At 44.8% G+C, this 6000-nt stretch overlaps 1 long non-coding RNA gene across 1 annotated transcript in view; it reads left to right on the top strand.

Moving 5' to 3' along the window:
- Nucleotides 1–307: 307 nt before the first annotated feature.
- LOC136293345 (uncharacterized) overlaps nucleotides 308–6000 on the top strand; it is a 131179-nt gene continuing 125486 nt past the window's right edge. Inside the window, exon 1 of the long non-coding RNA XR_010722139.1 lies at nucleotides 308–362. This is a non-coding gene — a long non-coding RNA (uncharacterized lncRNA). The remainder of the gene's footprint in view (nucleotides 363–6000) is intronic.

Genomic DNA, 6000 nt, shown 5'->3' with positions numbered 1-6000 from the left:
GGGACACCGACCGCAGGGACACCGAGCACCCTGCCCAGGCGGGGACACCGACCGCGGGCACACGGGGAGCACGGCCCCGGCGCGGCTCCCGCCGCCCGGAAGCGGCGCTGCCGCGCGGAGCGCCTCCCATTGGCCCGTTGCCGTCACGCCGTCCCGCCCCCTCGGCGCGGCGCGGCCGGCCATTGGCTGCCGGCGGTGCCAGTCGGCGAGGGCGAGCTCCGCCGGTGCCCGCGCTGCGCTCCCGCGCGGCGCGCGCTCTGCCGGCTGGTGCGGCTGCGGGCGGAGCAGGGATGCGCCCCGGCTGCGGGAGCGCGGCGCGGAGCGGCGGCAGCCCGGGCGGCCGAGGGCGGCGAGCGCGACCGGTAAGGTCCGGCCGGGGGAAGGCGGCTGTCCGTCGTCGTGCGCATCCCTTGCGTCCGGTGCTGAAGGAGCCGCTGGAAGCGCCGGGCAGCGGTGCCGGCACGGGCGGAGCGGCGGGCGGGATGCCGGGGGCGGCCGGCGGCGCTGGGCCGCGGCGGGCAGGGGTGGCGGGCGGGCGCGGTCTCCCACCGCTCCTTGCCGTGCCCTTCGGCGCGGCGGTCCCCGGGCGGGACCGGCGGTGCGGTGGGAACTTCGTCTGCCCCCGCCCGGCTGGCGGCGGCCGGCGGAGCCTGCGGGTGCCGCGGCGGGGGGCGACATCAGTCCTCCAGTAGGGGCTGCGGCGCTGCCCCGCCGCTCCGCCGCCTCGGGAGGGCCGCCGAACGGTGCCGCCGAACGGTGCCGCCGAACGGGGGCCCCGGCGTTGCCGTGCGGAGCCGCCGGGGGTGGTGGCTGGAAAGGCGGTGCCGCGGGTCCCGGCCACGGCGCTGCCCCGGGCCCGGCTGTGCCCCGCTGGGCAGCGGCAGCGCGGACGTGCCCCGGGCCGGCGCTGGGGGCGATCGGCGCGGCCGCGCCTGTCTTGGGGCGGCGGGTTGAACTTCCCCTCAAGGGAGGATTTCACTCGAAGATGTTCCCGGACGCCCAGCGGGGAGAGTCACACAGCCGAAGGCGGCAGTGGTGGTGGTGTGGCCGCAGACTGGATCTTAAAGTTGTTAACTGAGTTAGCTCAAAGAAAAGTTATTTTAAAGTAAGCGTATCGGTGACGGTTGATACATGACCACTGGCTATTGAGACGGAGGAATTAGAAAGATGAAATCCCGTTTATCCCTATGCACTGCTTTCCATTGTTCTTCAGCCTACTGTACTTTCAGTGATAAAGACAATATTGAGAGGCTTTGAAGTGTTGTCAAATCTTGTTAATTTAGATAGAAACAGCCTTTAGATGCTCTTTAGAGATGTCGTTGTAAACATTAAGTATCTTGATTATATAACATTTCAAGGAATCTCCCAGGATGTTGCCAGACTTTGTGATGAAGAACCTGATCTTCCAGTCATGGAAATAAAGAGGACTTTTGACATTGATTCAGTAGGAAGCAGGATAGCATCCACAATTAACAGAAGAAGAGAAAATAGTTCGTGTTATCTGTTGGTTATTTTGCATCTCTTGGGTTGGGTATGTTAAACATCTAAATACTGTCTGCAGAAAATGTAAAGAAAACTAAAAAAAATTAGTTTTATTTGGTGTTTTCTTTTTGGTTCCTCTGTACCTTTAACCTTCCTTTTCTACTTTCTGGCAGAATATAGACCTTGCTCACTCTTTCTTGATAGAGTATTCTGATGAGTTATAAGGACATGTCCAGTCACGTGATGCATAATGTGTTTTCAGAAATGTTTTAAATCATGACAGATGCAAGGGTGAATAACCAGTGCAAACAACATTGTAACACATACATGCTCTGCTTTGGGGAGCTGAAGCCCCTTTTTACAGCTGTAGGGAAGGCACAAGTAAGTGTAAAAGATTGGAGGTGTGGAATTTAGACCTGACACAGGTTAAATATTGTTCCCTCCCTGCATAGTTACCTACTAAATAACATTTTTGGCAGAATATAAATTGCTAATGGAATTTCAGTTCTTGAATATCTCTAATTCAGGATAGATCTATACAGGTTCAGCAAATGTCACACTGTCAAACCAGTTTTTCAGAAATATCATTTAGTTAACCTGATTCAGTGTCATCAGAGTGTTTTAGATTAATGTGGAGAACAATCCCAATCCAAGTGCACATAGTCATGATGCAGTGTCTGAGATGCACTCAGTTTTGCTCATCTGCCTCATAACATCACCCATGTTTTCCTTCTGTGCTTTTTTAGGAAAGAAAATCTCAAATTTTTGTGGTTATTTTGTGGAAGAGAGCAATGAAATCTTTGTAGATTACAGCTGAAAACACTAAGCTTTCCCCTGGCCTCCCTTGTGAGTGACACCAAATTTTAATCTGAAAATGTAGTTTGTGAATGGGTTATCTGTAGAACCTTCAGCACATGAGTAGACTTTATTTGTGACAGTCATTTCAGTGGGGCACATTCCCAAGAGATCATACATGCAGGAGAATGTATACCAGTGTATTTGCCAAACAGCCTGTCTTTGTCTTAAATACCTTTTTTCATGCACAGTTCTGAGGAAACCTTTTCTAAAACATCAAAATATTTCAACACTGTAATTTCAGAAGGGTGCTCGATTCAGTGTTTATTCATCTTCTTTGTCTGTTAGTAAGTAATGAAAATTTTTGGAGCAGCAATCATTCCACCACTGAAGTTGATATAAGTGTATTAAGTATTTACTTGTTAAAAATATTAATCAGCTGTATACTTATTAATATTCATAAGTATTATAATTACATAATGCTCATACCTAGTTAGAAGTTAGGGAAGAATGCAGAAGTTTCAGGGTTTTTTGCTTGCTTTTCATGGTTTTTTTTTCTATATAAAAGAAAATGAGTCCATCTGTATGCCTCCCAACACTCAGAGATATCCTGAATTTTCCTAAGCTGCTTTTGTAGTAGTAGTTTTTACACGGTAGTTTCACTATATGTAACGTAATAAGAAATCTGGAACTGAAGCAGTCAACTCTGTCATGTTCTCCACCCTGTTGCTTATTTAGTTATATAGATAAAGTTGAATACTAAAATATTATTGATGTAATTTGCCATGACTAGTAGGAAAATTATTTCTTTTGATACAGCTAGGGAAAACAAGTGGTGTGCTTTTTAGAGCTACGTCTGTTTTGGAAATAAGTACACATGTACATTCAGTTGAACCAATGAAGAGTTGCAGAAGCTCACAGAAAAGATGAATGAATGATGTATCTCTTAGTTGTATTAGATTATGCAAATGGTACAGTGTTCTTTTTGGAAAAGCTAATGCTGTTTTTGAGCTGCAGTTAATATACAGACTCATAGCTGTTAGCTGTGTCTCCATCAAACACAGCAACTCTAAATGCTGCTGTATGGCAGCTCTGCAGAACTCCACATATCCAGAAGTATAAAATGCCTCAGCATCCAAGTGTCCTTTTGTTGCTTACCCACAGGCCTTATTCTCTCCTGAGAATGCCTTTCAAGGAACTTAGAAAAGATACTCTTAAAGAGGAATTCAGCTCCCAGTGCTGAGAACACAGCTCTTCAACAGAGGGAAAGAGGCAAAGATGGACAGGTCGTTCTTTGACTGACAGACTGCAGATACATTGGTGGAAGAGATCAGCTTTCCCCAGCACAACCAGGAGAAAGGAAGGATGTACAAGAGCCTTGGGCCTGTTTGTAGCTACTATTAATAAAGAGATGAATCAAGGTGTGATAATGAATGAATTATACATCTCAATTACTGGACACCCCTCTTCTTGTATCACTACCTAAAATGTAAAATTGCCAGGTATTGCATGTTTAGTGGGGAGTGGACACTTCTTAACCCTCTTGCATTCTGATTTTTGTAGCTCTCAATTCAAATTCCCAAACTAGTGGGAATAATCTAGATACATATAATTGTTACTCATCAAAACTCTACCGTAGTATTCCCTTAAGGATTAAAATGTGTAATTTAATGCATATATAAGAGTATAATTTAATGTATCACTACAAATATTTATGGAATACTTAAGTATGCATCTTTTGCATCTGAAGAAGAAGAAGTTACCAAATACTGGTGAGGGAACTAATGGTGAAGAGTGCAGCGAACGAAGAAAATGCTACATAACTGAGATCCTGTGAGAATACTGTTGAGCTACATTTATTCATTTCTGTGGAGTGTTGCCAGCATACCTTTTCCCTTTGCAGGTGTTCTGTATTATCAGTAGTCTCAAAATACTGCAATTATAATACACCTATTTCATCTATAAACAATTTCTGTAGAGGAAGGCAGAAAACACCTGATAGATACTGGCTTTTGCACTCAATTTTTTAAGACTACCATCTGAGTACCAGTAGACTTTAACTCTTACTACCTTTTGAGGCTTACTTTAATAAAAATGTGAATGACTTACATGACTAACCTTGCTTCCCTTTGAGCAGTTCTGCAGCTCAGCTCTTTGAGGGGCTGATGTTTGTTTCTTTTGTCCCTCAGCAGGTGGCTATAGTTTCACTGAAACAGCTGATCTTGCTGTGGAACAACATCTGTGGCTTTTTGGGGTCATGCTGCCTGGAGTAATACAAATATTTCCTCCTGGGTCTGACCTTTATTTTTGTTTAAAGATACAGTACTAATTTATTGCTTAGCATAGGATGTTGTGTTGGAATTTATACCTAAGGACTGCTGTTACTCAGATCTGACCTCCATCTTTCACAGCTGCTAAGAAGCAGGGGTGTAACCTTTGTGGATTTTTCAGAGCTCAATAGAAGATACTAAAGGCAGCTGAAGTGAAGAACATCAGAAAAGCTCTGCTGTGTCAGACCAGTGGACCTTCATACTCAGGGTTTGGTCTCCGACAGTGACATTAAGGGATGCTGTTTGGGACTATACACAAACCTAGCCATTTTATGAACCTCTTCTCTTGTACTCCTCCTGCATTCTTGTTTGTCATATTATGGATGGTGGGTATATATCTGCTCAGTGTTTTTAGAGTCCATTTGTGGACCTGCAAACCAAGAACTTGTCTTTTTCAAACTTGCTGATGCTTTACTATCATCACAACCTCCTATGGCAGCAAGTTCCAGATTACTATTCCCTTTGTAAAGAAGCATATAATTCTCTGTAAACTGATGTTGTGATAGGTTTGTAAAAGGTCCTTTAGTTCTATTACTAAAGGATTTAGCAAGCAGCTTTACATTAGTTTATTTACTATCTTCATGATTTGATTGATTGTATCTTGCTACAGTCTTCTTTTCTAACTAAAGAGCTGCTAAGTCTCTTTTTCTAAGGCAGGCAGTCCATCCTTTTGATATTTTGTTGTCTGACTAGAGTCTGTTCTTGAGATGCAGAGACCAGAAGTACTTGAGACGTGGTTGGACCAAGGTTGTATAAATGTGCGTTCTCTTCTTCTTGATGCCTTTCCTCATGATATCCAATGTTTTGCTAGGGTTTTTCTGCTGTTGTACCTAAGGATCTGTCAATAATGACTGCTGGATTTTTTTTCTCCAGTCATTTGTCAGCATGATGCCTATGTGACTGAGATTATCTTCCATGAGATGTATTAGCCTACATATAACTACACTGAAGCTCATTTGTCATCTTTTTGTCCACTCTGAGACCTGCACAGTGCTTCTGGAGCTCTTTGCCATCAAGGTGGCATTAGTTCTGTGCTCAAAGATAACTTCTTGTCTTTGTCTCAATTTTGCCAACAGTATCATACCTTATGAGGTTTTTTGCATAGATGTCTGCAAGGAATGAAAGTGTTGTGGCATATCAGACAAGGGGATGTTCGTAGATTTGAAAATCATTTGAATGTAACATAGGCTTTGGGGTTTGGGTTGCTTTTTTTCTTTTTTTTGCACCTCAGTAAACTCAGACAGGTTAATGCAGTGTCCAGAAATCCAGACTGGATAAAACAGGAAGAAAACTCTAAAAAAATGCCATTCCTCGCACGTATTCCAACTGCAGTGAATGGGGAAGTGAGAATGGTGGTATATGGTATTTGATCCATTTTGATTGCTGTTAAAAT

This window comes from Chamaea fasciata, unplaced genomic scaffold (assembly GCF_029207755.1).
Source record: "Chamaea fasciata isolate MVZ Bird 193981 ecotype frontalis unplaced genomic scaffold, bChaFas1.0.hap1 SCAF_8, whole genome shotgun sequence".
In the NCBI taxonomy this organism is placed as follows: Eukaryota; Metazoa; Chordata; class Aves; order Passeriformes; family Sylviidae; genus Chamaea; species Chamaea fasciata.
This window is presented reverse-complemented; position numbering and strand designations above follow the sequence as displayed.